The sequence below is a fragment of the Hemitrygon akajei genome, unplaced genomic scaffold, assembly GCF_048418815.1.
Source record: "Hemitrygon akajei unplaced genomic scaffold, sHemAka1.3 Scf000068, whole genome shotgun sequence".
In the NCBI taxonomy this organism is placed as follows: Eukaryota; Metazoa; Chordata; class Chondrichthyes; order Myliobatiformes; family Dasyatidae; genus Hemitrygon; species Hemitrygon akajei.
Genome location: NW_027331954.1, coordinates 2806054 through 2817485, shown reverse-complemented (window position 1 = coordinate 2817485; position 11432 = coordinate 2806054). Strand labels below are relative to the sequence as shown.

Here is an 11432-nt window from a genome sequence, read left to right as displayed (position 1 = left end):
CCTACGCCTGGGCAGCAGATCACTTCCAGGTCCCTGTCCTCCGCGGGGTCGATTATACGCGTTCAAAGGCCCGGGCAGACGCGCTACGGAGGAGTATATTAGGCAGGCTTTTGCCCTGGGATTCATTCGGCCCTCTCCGGCCGACACTGGGTTCTTCTTCATACAGAAGATGGACGGGAGTCGGCGGACTTACATTGATGATAGAGGACGGAACCGCCTAACGGTCAAGGCTCTTCCACCCATGAACACTGTTCTTGATATTCCCCAAGGTGAAAGAAGATTCTTGAGGCTGGGCTCGCGGAGTTCATACAACCTCTTTCGCAAATAGAAGGGTGACGAGTGGAAGACGTCAATCAATACACCGACAGAGAACCTTGAGTTCCTTAATATGCACGTCGGTCTTATGAACGCGCCAGCAATTTTCCAGACATTTAGAAACGACATACTGTTGATCAGGGTCATTACTTCAAGCTGAAACATTCTGGATTTCACGTTACCTCAATATCCTTTTTGAGCATCATCATCTCTAATGGTAATCGCAAGAGGGACCCTAGTAGGGTGCAGGCAGACGGAGATTCACTTAACAATCCACTGCGAAGCAGTGCTAATTCCTGACATTTGCCAACCTTTATCTAAAGTGTATCAGAATCGTCAGTTCAGTGGCGGCTCCACTGACGGCTCTAAACAACAGATCCGCGGTCCTTTTCTTTGGACTACCGAGGCGGAGGCTGCTTCGCTCATGGAATTGTCAAATTGTTGCTGATTTCAGTGATATCTTTACATGTAGTGAGTGAATGAACATTTCTCCTTCGGCATGCACTGGTTCAAATCGGCATTCTTTTACAAACACTAATACTTAAAATGAATGCATAGAACATACAGTAGTTATATTTGATAAGCAGCCCAATGATGTATCTTATGGGTCTCTGTTCACACACCAGAATCGGAAAAAAATGAGTTCTATAAAAATGATAAATGCTGAAACATATTGAAAAGAACCACGAATGTTGCAAATGAAAACCATGCTGGAGCAGTTACTTTTACTTTGGGACTGTGTTAGTTCATTAGGTTAACAATTCTTCCGTATCGGCTTCCTACACACGAGTCTCAGTGTCGACTTATAATCACTTCCATAGCCAACACGCTCGCTGATGGGCTGCAGATCAGAGTGAAGACTCACAGTCGGGATCACCAGAAAAAGAGGGCAGTGCGAAACTTCCAGCACTCCCAAATGGAAGATTTTTGGCACAGTGACTGATGTGATCGCTGGCATTGGTTAACTGTTTGAGTCCCTGTTAGCATCAATGGATCTGGTGTTGAGAGGGTGAACAGCTTTATGTTCCTCGGCATATATATCACCGAGGATTTCACGTGTTCTGTAAATACCGTCTGTGACGAAAAGGCACAACAGCCCTTCTTTCACCAGAGACGTTTGAAGAAGTTTGGTATTGGCTTCCAAATTGTTACAATTTACTATGAGGGCATAATTGAGATCATCCTGACTGGCTGCATCACACTCCGGTATGGAAACCTTTCCTTCCGCAATCGCAGGACTCTGACATCGAAGCGCATTTGTAGACGTGAACATCCCATATTCAGGACATTTACAAAGAAAGATGAATAAAAAAGGGCCCAAAGTATCACTGGGGACCTCAGTCACCCCAACCAACAAACTGCTACCATCTTGGAAATTGTATTGCGGCATAAATGCCAGGGCCAACAGGTTTCCGGACAGCTTCATCCACCAGGCCATCTGACGGCTTAATTCATGCTGAAGCAACTGTACTTCTATGTTATATTGACGATCCTTTCGCACATAATATTATAAATTACTATAATTGCACATTTCACATGTGAAGGAAGAAGTAACATAAAGATTTTTACTCTTCATTTGTATGAAGTTTCCAAGTAATAAAGTCAATTTAATTCAAATAAACGATGCAAAATTAAGTTAAAAGGGAGGTAAAATGAAAGTGGGTATGTACTATGAATCATCGACTGTCACATCTGATGGTTAGTGAGGTGGTGATGAGATTCTTGGGCCTGAATCCATGTATTCATGCTCCGGTTTTCCACGGATACGGCGGGACAGGCGAATAGCTGAGTTGCTCCATCACCCAGGAAGGAAAATCAAGAAAATACAAGTAACTACCCCAGTGAATCACTACTGGACACCGGCAGTCAGTCAGAAAAGGCTCCCTTTATTCCTACAGTTCACCGTCTGGCAATCAACCACCGCTTTATCCATGCTGGAACCTTTCCTGTATTACCATGGGCGCGTAGTTTGCCAAGCAGCTTCATGTGTCAAATGCCTTCTGAAAATCCAAGTAGAGGACAGCAAGTCATTCTAATTCGGCCGACTTGTTACTTCTTCAGATAATTCCAACAGATATTTGAGGCCAAATTTTCCCTTGACGGAAACATGCTGTCTCTGGTCTACTTTATCATGTGTCTCCAAGTAGCCTGAGACTTCATCCTTAATGATTGACTCCAACATCTTCACAACCGCTGTGGTCAGACTCACCGGCATAGAACCGAGCGGTTGTTGCAAGATCATCACTAATAACCCCACCATGTCTTCAGCCAACGCTTTTTAAACTCTGGGGTGTACAGCATCTGGTAACTTCAGTCTACCTTCAGACACTTGAGTTACTCACTTACCTTCTCTCCGGTCATGGTAACTTCACACACTTCATACCCCTGACACCTGGAACTTCCATCACGCGGTTAGTGTTTTCCAGACTGAAGACTGATACAAAATACTATTTAGTTCGTCCGGTGTTTCAAGGTCCCACAGTGCTACATCTCCAGCATCGCTGTCAGCGATCCGATGTTCAATCTCGCTACTTTTCTTACTTTATGTATCAGAAGGCAATTCTGGTAACATTGTTAATATTATTAGCTAGCTTACTTTCGTACTCGATCTTTACCTTCATTATGACTTTCCAGTGTTTCGACTTCCCACTAATATTGCTCAATTGTACGCCCTCTCTTTTGCTTTTCATGTTGGTTTTGAAATCTCGTATTACGACATTAAGATAAAGGAGAGTAGTAGGACATTCGGCCTATTCAGTCTGTGTCGCCAATCAATCATGGGCTGATCCCAATCTTCCAGTCATCCTCACTCCCCTGTCTCTTCATCCCATAACCATTGAAGCCCAGGCTAATCAGGAACCTATCTATCCCTGCCTTAAATACAGCGAGTGGCCTGGCCTCCACAGCCGCTCGTGGCACCAGATTCCACAGATTTACCACCCTCTGACTAAACAAATTTCTCCACTTTTCAGTTCGAAATGGACGTCTTTCAATCTGAAAATCGTGCCCTCTTGGCCTGGAATCCCCTACAATGGGAAATAACTTCGCCAGATCTAATCGGTTTAGGGCATTTAACATTCGGGATGATTCTATGATATCTCACTCATTCTCCTGAACTCCATGGAATACAACCCAAGAGCTGCCAACATTTCCTCATACGGTAACCCTTTCATTGTTCGAATCTTTAAGGTGAATCTTCACTGAACCATCTCCAATAGCAGTATATATTCTCTAAAATAAGCAGCGTCAAATTGCACACGATACTCCAATGTGGTCTCACGAGGGCCTTATAGAGCCTCAACGTCACATCCTTGCTCTTATATATCTCGAGAAATATTCCTCGAGAAATTAATGCCAACAGTGCATTCGACTTCTTCAAAAACGTCTCAACTTGGAGGTTAATCTTTAGGGTATCTTGCACATGGACTCCCAAGTGCATTTGATCTCTGTATTTTGAATTCTATCCCCATCCAAATAATAGTCTGCACGTTTATGTTTCTTCCACCAAAATGCATGGCTATTCAATTTCCAACATTGTTTTTCTTTTTCCACTTCTTTGCCCATTCCCCTAAACTGTCTATGTCGCTCTGCACGCTCTCTGTTTCCTCGACACTACCCGCTCCTCACTAATGCTGCACCGGTGAAACACAACTTGTAACCAGCACCCAGACCAGTTGGGCAGGAATTTCCTTTCAGAAAACTATACAGGCTTTGGCCTATCTTGTCATGTGCCTGCAAGAACACTGTAATCTCGTCCCCAACAATCGTTTCCAGTAACTTCCCAACTACTGATATCTGGCTAACAGGCCCTCTTAAATGGTGGAATAACGTTTCCAATTTTCCAGTCATCCAGTACGCCAAAATCTATCAATACTTGAAAGATTATTGGCAATGCCTCCACAATCTGCAGCATTAAAATGCGGGGGTATAGCTCAGTGGTAGAGCATTTGACTGCAGATCAAGAGGTCCCTGGTTCAAATCCAGGTGCCCCCTTCAAAAAAATATATCTCCCCAAAGTGACCACGGCGATGATATAGAATATAATTTCATTTATTGGAGTTTAATGCTGATAAGTGTCAGGTGCTACATTTTGGTAGAACTAATGAAAATAGGACATACATGGCAAATGGTAGGGCATCGAGGAATGCAGAAGAACAGAGTGATCTAGAAATAATGGTGCAATTCCCTGAAGGTGGAATATCATGTGGATAGGTTGGTGAAGAAAACGTTTGGTATGCTGTCCTTTATAAATCAGAGCATTGAGTATAAGAGTTGGGATATAATGTTAAAATTGTACAAGGCTTTGGTGAGGCCGAATTTGGAGTATTGTGTATAGTTCTGTTCTCCGAATTATAGGAAAGATGTGAACAAAATAGAGAGAGTACAGAGAGGAGTTACTAGAATGTTACCTGGGTTTCAGCACTTAAGTTATCAGGGAAAGGTTGAACAATGTAGGCCTTTATTCTTTGGAGCGTAGAAGGTTGATGGGGTACTTGATAGAAATATTTAAAATAATGAGGGGGATAGATCGAGTTGACGTGGATAGGCTTTTTCCATTGAGAGTAAGGGAGATTCAAAGAAGAGGACATGAGTTGAGAGTTAGGGATTAAAAGTTTAAGGGTAACACGAGGGGTAATATCTTTACTCAGAGAGTTGTAGTTGTGTGGAACGAGCTTCCAGTAGAAGTGGTAAAGGCAAGTTCGGTATTGTCATTTAAAGTAAAATTGGATAGGTATATAGACAGGAAAGGTATGGAGGGTTATGAGCTGAGTGCGGGTCAGCGGGACCAGGTGAGAGTAAGCGTTCGGCACGGACTAGAAGGGCCGAGATGGCCTGTTTCCGTGCTATAATTGTTTTATGTTATATGATTATATGGATACCCCCTTGATTGGTCAATGTATGAACGGATAATGGAGGGCAGCGGGGGCAATGCTGAAGAATGGGACTGAGAAGAGAAATGGATAAGCCGTGATGAAATGGTGGTGCAGACTCGATAGGCCAAATGGCCTAATTCTGCTCTGATATCGTATGACATTTTGGTAACGTAATCTGTATTCTGAAACTCTGTTCCATAAGTCAAGAATATCCGTTTCAGGAAAGTCGGTGGGGATGGGATTTTAATTTGGTTGGAAGCACCCCCCCCCCCACCTCCCACTATTTCTGGCACTCCTGATCCGCCTCCAATTGCACACCGCTCACGCGGCGTTCCACCGCCGCCATTCGCAACATCCGTTGCTCCCGTTTCATTTACAGACTCGTTTTCCACTCCATTTGGGCGTATACAGCACTGACAAATGTCAGTGTCTCTATGCACTGTAGTATAGTTCCATGCAGATTTTACAGTGGATATTCTGCAAAACACTCACGCCTCTGAAATTTCCAATAAATAGTGGGCTGTTCTTAACTGCTGCCTATATGAATTAGTGTTCATCACAAGACTTTTCAGATTACGAACGTTGGAGCGGTAACATCTGTTGAAATGCACAGACACAGAGTGAAAAGCTGATGTTAGCAAGGTTGAGGTGACAGAAGACTTTGGCCCTGGGGAATGTAATCGATCTTCTATAGCTTGATACCCCACTGAGACATTTCTATTACCCAACCCGTCCCGTTACCCTTGCCTTCGAAACGCCTGCTTTGCAGATGTATCTTGAGATACAATCACCAGTTTACTGTTAAGCAACCGAAGTCAACTGCGATATTATTGTACTTTCCCTGTTGTTCAAATGCTCTCCCTTCACTCTCATTCACCCGACAATGTCCATTCTGAAACATTGAAATCACCGTCAGTCTAGAAGCCATTCTTCTCCTTGTGATTGTCAAGTCTCAGTGATAATTTGGAATTTATTCACCCACTGTAACAGTTACTCCAACTCATTGACCATTTGCCCAGTTTCCTACTAGAACTGTATGAAGTATGCGATCTTCCGCCGGTTTTTGGGATTTCGGAATGGCAGCCACAAGATTGTTTCAATTTATGACTACTTTACCATAACTAATAATTTTTAAACTGTCTTGTTTGAAAACTCCGCTGAATTGCAATTGGACCTGGACGTTATCTACACAGACGCCCTTTTAAAGTAAATACATACTTCATTCCATTCTTGAACTCTTCTCTGAATTTCCTCTGTGTCAGTGTATAGATAAAAGTGTTAGTGCACATACTCAGAGTTTGAAAAATGTATCCAAATTGCTGCAGTATATATACCGGGGTACTCAAATATCTGTTTTGAAAAGAATAGTTTTGCGATTGCCAAGTCAGGGAATGAACTACATAGGGCAACCAAAATAATATGAAATTAGCGGATATGGCAAACAACAAAATCATCGATTTTCTGCGGTTTGCTACCTCGGCATCCTTCTGATTATCACTGCTGTTCCGAAGCCCTCTGCGGACTCTATTTGCCGCAGTGATATATCTTACTGTTAACCCATTGAATACCAGAATTAAACAGATCGGTAGCAACGGTGTTAAAATGCTGTCCAGAAATTCGTATCCTTTCCACATGGGTGAAGTAGCGTATTTAGCTGTGAAGGCGCAATGCCACGGTATGCTGTCAATGATGATGTACGGTTCAACGGCAAAGTAATACGGGACACATTTGACGCAGCTCACTGTAACCACATTCACGATAACCACCGTTGCTGTTCTCTCGGTGCAGTATCGTTCCCGCAGCTTACGACAACATATTGCGATGAAACGATCGAAGGTAAAACTGACCGTAAACCAAACAGAACAGTCCCTCATTATAACTCTAAATACAAGTGTCAAGGCGCATACAGGAGTGATGAGCAGGGATCAAAAATAAATGTAGAATTTGTTGGTCCATTCCACTAAACCGAAAATTGTAACCATCATCAGATCCTCTGATGCCATTCCAACCAGGTAACGGGTGATGCATTTGGAGAGTCCGCATTTTCCCCGAGATAGGATCACAATCGCCGTTAAATTAACTACAAGAAATTTGAAAAAATAAATACGGAATTATTGTTGGCTGCAACTCTCTGAATGCCTACCATTCTTCCGATGATAAGCAGTATATGATTTTATTTCGAACTAAAAAGCAGAAATTCAATGTATGTGGACTCCGTCGGCGCACTCCGGCTGGTGAGCGATAATGGACAGGAGTGGCGGTAGGTTGGCGACTTTCCGACAGTTTAGAGCCGGGCATCTGGTTTCCCTTACTCACGTACTAGTGAGCCCTCGATCGTTCCAGTAAACGACACCATTTCCATTGCTAGAGGTGAAAGAGCTGAAGGGATTATATGTAGTGAAATTCACGAGCTTCAATGTATAAGTTAAAACATAGTGATTTTAGGCAAGAACAGAACGGTGTGTCGATATTCGACTGGACGATCATTTGAAAAAGCTGCCGATCTGCAAAACCGACCACTGTCACTTCAGAATGACGAAAAAGATTAAACTATGAAACTTTGGCAATATTGGCACCAAAGTATTTGACAAAACAGGAAAAAAAAATCACATCGAAAAAGTGTGGACACTGAAAAAATAAATCAGATGCTTGAATCCTGAATCCTGGAAACAGGTTTCAGACGAGGGTAGAAGCTGTGCTAAGGTAAAGGTCGAACAGTGCAGCGAAACAAAAGCAAGAGGACGGCATCTTACATAGAGTGACAGGCTCCAGTAACTTACCTGGGATACCGATCACTCCAATTGCAGGGTAGAAAATGCCCACGATGTAGTAAATCGTTGGATATTCCATATTCCATCAGAAGCAGCGTTCAGTTGTATGGAAAGTTCCGACTGCTGATACGGGCTGGTAATCTGTTTTACAGATTTATATGCAAGGGAGAGTAATTCCACTGAGTAAATTAGGGTGATTACCACGTCAGCTGCAGAATAGACAACCAGCTAAACAAATACTGACATTAAAGAGTTTTTTCTCACTTTGTCAATGTTCCATAAAATTGTCTCCCCAAGGGATGTTACAAGTTATTAACATTTTAAACAAATGATAATATGAACATTGCTAATTTAATTTTCCAAGACACTTGGCTTCATCATATTCCTTCCGATTGACTCACCCAGCACTGCGCTGATCTTGGCTTGCCCCTCAACCCACGACGCTCGCTTCGCCTGGTCATCCGCTTCACTGCTGAGTTGTCGACCCACTTGCCGGACACTGTCCTGTAACCTCAGCTGAGTTTATTTGATAAAACCTTGGAGACGAATGAAGCACTAGACATCAGCAAACTCCCACAGGAATGGCATGACTTATTCAGCACCTTCAGCAAATGTAACTCGAGTACCTAGTCTCTCTCCGACAACACGCTGTGCGATTGGCCTGCTGCCGGGTACTACCTCTCCTCGAGGTGATCTGTTCTACCTCACCCGTTGTAGGACTCAAGCAATGATTTACTATTATGCCGACGCATTCCACACGGCTTCATTCGCCAAACAATCCCCAGCCTGCGCCGGAACGGATGTAAAACACTTAACGGGATCGAGACTTCACCATTTGGATCTACGAAATGTGTACAATGAACTTGCATCTGCCAGGTGATGAATGGGAGTCGGTGACAATAACGCACCGAGCACCATTCTAGCTGTTAACCGCACTTACTATCGCCATACTACTGTCTTGACGCCCAGCCAGATTACTAAGGTCTGGGGAACTTGTGTGGATTTCTACGAGCTGAAATTTCTACATGGAGGAACAATTCAAATTAATATAATTTAGGAATGTACTCCAGTGAACGGCCAGGTTACAATTTAATCAGTTGGGGCTGCAGAAGCGACAACATTATTTGCAGGGTTAACTAAATGAGTTGGATTGTTAATGATGCCGTCAGCTTGGCCAGCAATGACCTTATCACTTCAGCTCAGTGATGGTTCAATAGCAGCAGTGATAACACCAGTGGTCAGTGACGTGTTATTAAAAGCGCAGACGATTCTGCTTATTGAACAGAATGTATCTTTGAACAATAAACAGCGCCCGTAATAGTTCCGTGGTTCGAAAATTATAGTCAATGAGTCTGCTTCATATCTGCTGTCGTCCAATCCAAATTCAGGTATTGGCTCCCCAATGACTCAGACAGATGTCCGTGAGTGCGCCTAGTGGAGAGTTTGTGCAAATTCACCCGGCTGTGTTTCACATTACTGCACATTTGCAGAAACCTCTTTATTCCGCTCCTTACAATGTTTTGTTGCATTCCACTATTATCTGCAAATGAGTTCAAAGTATTTTTGAAAAAGAAAAACTGTATTATTTTTATTGTACACAAACATATAACTGAGCATATTACGTAGTTCTGCAAGTGCAGAAATATAACTGGTTAACAACACCTTAATTTGACTGTAATTACTCTGATTAGTCATGTGCAATATTCCTCTCTTGTTGTTCTACACCGCGTAATTGAAGCAAATAAAACATACATATTTATTCTCAGCATTCTACACTTTTTGTCTTAAAAGGTTAAGTATAACTAACCCATGTATCTATTTCCGTCATTTAGGTTCATTATCCGCAAACCCACTGAACAATGCCAGCATTTATAAAATCCGGATTCACTAAATATGACAGGAATAAACAGGACTTGTGAATAATTAACGCCGAATTTCATTTAGACATACGAAAACGAAAATGGGCCGGTGGCTCGAAATATAAGGACGACACCAAAACTGAGTGAATATCTCTCCGTAACTACCCAGTCAATCGCGATATCAGAATGAAAATAACAACAAAACCCGAGTTTCAATGTTTCCTGTTCCACTGCTACTTGTAACTCGTTGGTGCACTGACAGAATATATCCCTGTCCTCAGAACGGTAAAACCGGTAAAATCCAGTGCAGGTTACTACAAATGCCATTAATGATTGCACTTTGAGCTATTGATTCTCCAGTTCGTAATGTCAGAGAAAGCAGTGATAACACCAGTGTTGTCAGTGATATGCCTGTAAGATCGCGACAGTTACATTCATTACGGTAATGGATCATTTGGAGGTAGAGAAATAACCCCAGTGTCTCGTCACAGCACAGTAAGATAATCAAATTATCTGTCTCGTAAATGTAATCCTTCCCAATCTGTCTATCTATATATCTATTTATCCAAATAAATATATCTATCTGTTTATACGCGCACATTGACGATAAATGATAAACCTATTTCCTTGAAATAGTCGTGGTGGACAATTTCGATGGAATATGGAGAATCATAACTAGAAAGCAAATGCGTTCTTGAAATGATTGTGAAAATCCTGCAGGGTAAAATCCCGGAATAATATCAATGTTACCACGGTGTCATGTTTTTGTTTGGTTTGCTTCTGATTTGGTTTGTTATTTTATTTCCAATTACGTTTTGATCATTGATAGTTGGTGTTGGTAGTCTGTCGTTTCCGAAGATGACGTAAACCTGTGCGGGAGCAATTTTATACCGAAGAAACGGTTGTACTGGGGCAGTTCCACTCTCTCGGTCTCAAACATCTTGTTACAATGGTACGAAGAATTGTCACTCATCTCATCCCTCTCATCTTGGGTTACCCCTGGCCTTATGCCTACAACCATCACTTCGCCGACTCATTTGCTTGGCTGATCAGTTGTTGACCCACTTGTCGGACCAGAGACCCGCAGCCTCAGTTGACCGCCTCCGGTAAAACCCTGGAGATGAATGAAATCCTGCCAACTCCTACAGTAATAGCACAAATTAGTCAGCATCTGAATCAAATGGTAATCCAAAACCTAGTCTCCTATTGGACAACACGTGCGCGGAAGTCCTCCTCCCGGTCACTAGCTCTCCCCAAGTTCCTTTACTAACTCACCCCTCATCAGACTCAGGCCATGAATAACTATTGAGTCCTTGTGCTCCAGCACTGCTTCCTTCGCCCATCACAGTCTCCAGCCGGCGCCGGAGCGTTTATAAAGCTGTCAGCGAGGTCAAGGCCTTCACTGAATTGACAGTGCGGACACTGGTTCTACTTCTGCCGCGTGATGAGTGGAAGACGATGAGCATAACGCCGTCTGGTTACTGCAAATACTTGGATAGGACTGTTGGACCTTCCAACAGTCCAATACTCATCAGCGATATCCTCCGAGACATGCCCAGTGCTTTGCTCCCTCCTTCTCGCATCAGTGAGCTTCTGTTTTCGTTATAATCTGC

General features: G+C 42.9%; 1 non-coding gene across 1 annotated transcript; it reads left to right on the top strand.

Moving 5' to 3' along the window:
* The first annotated feature begins 4236 nt into the window (after positions 1-4236).
* Positions 4237-4308, top strand: trnac-gca (transfer RNA cysteine (anticodon GCA)). The gene has a single exon. It is a non-coding gene; the product is annotated as a tRNA-Cys (tRNA).
* The last annotated feature ends 7124 nt before the right edge of the window (positions 4309-11432 follow it).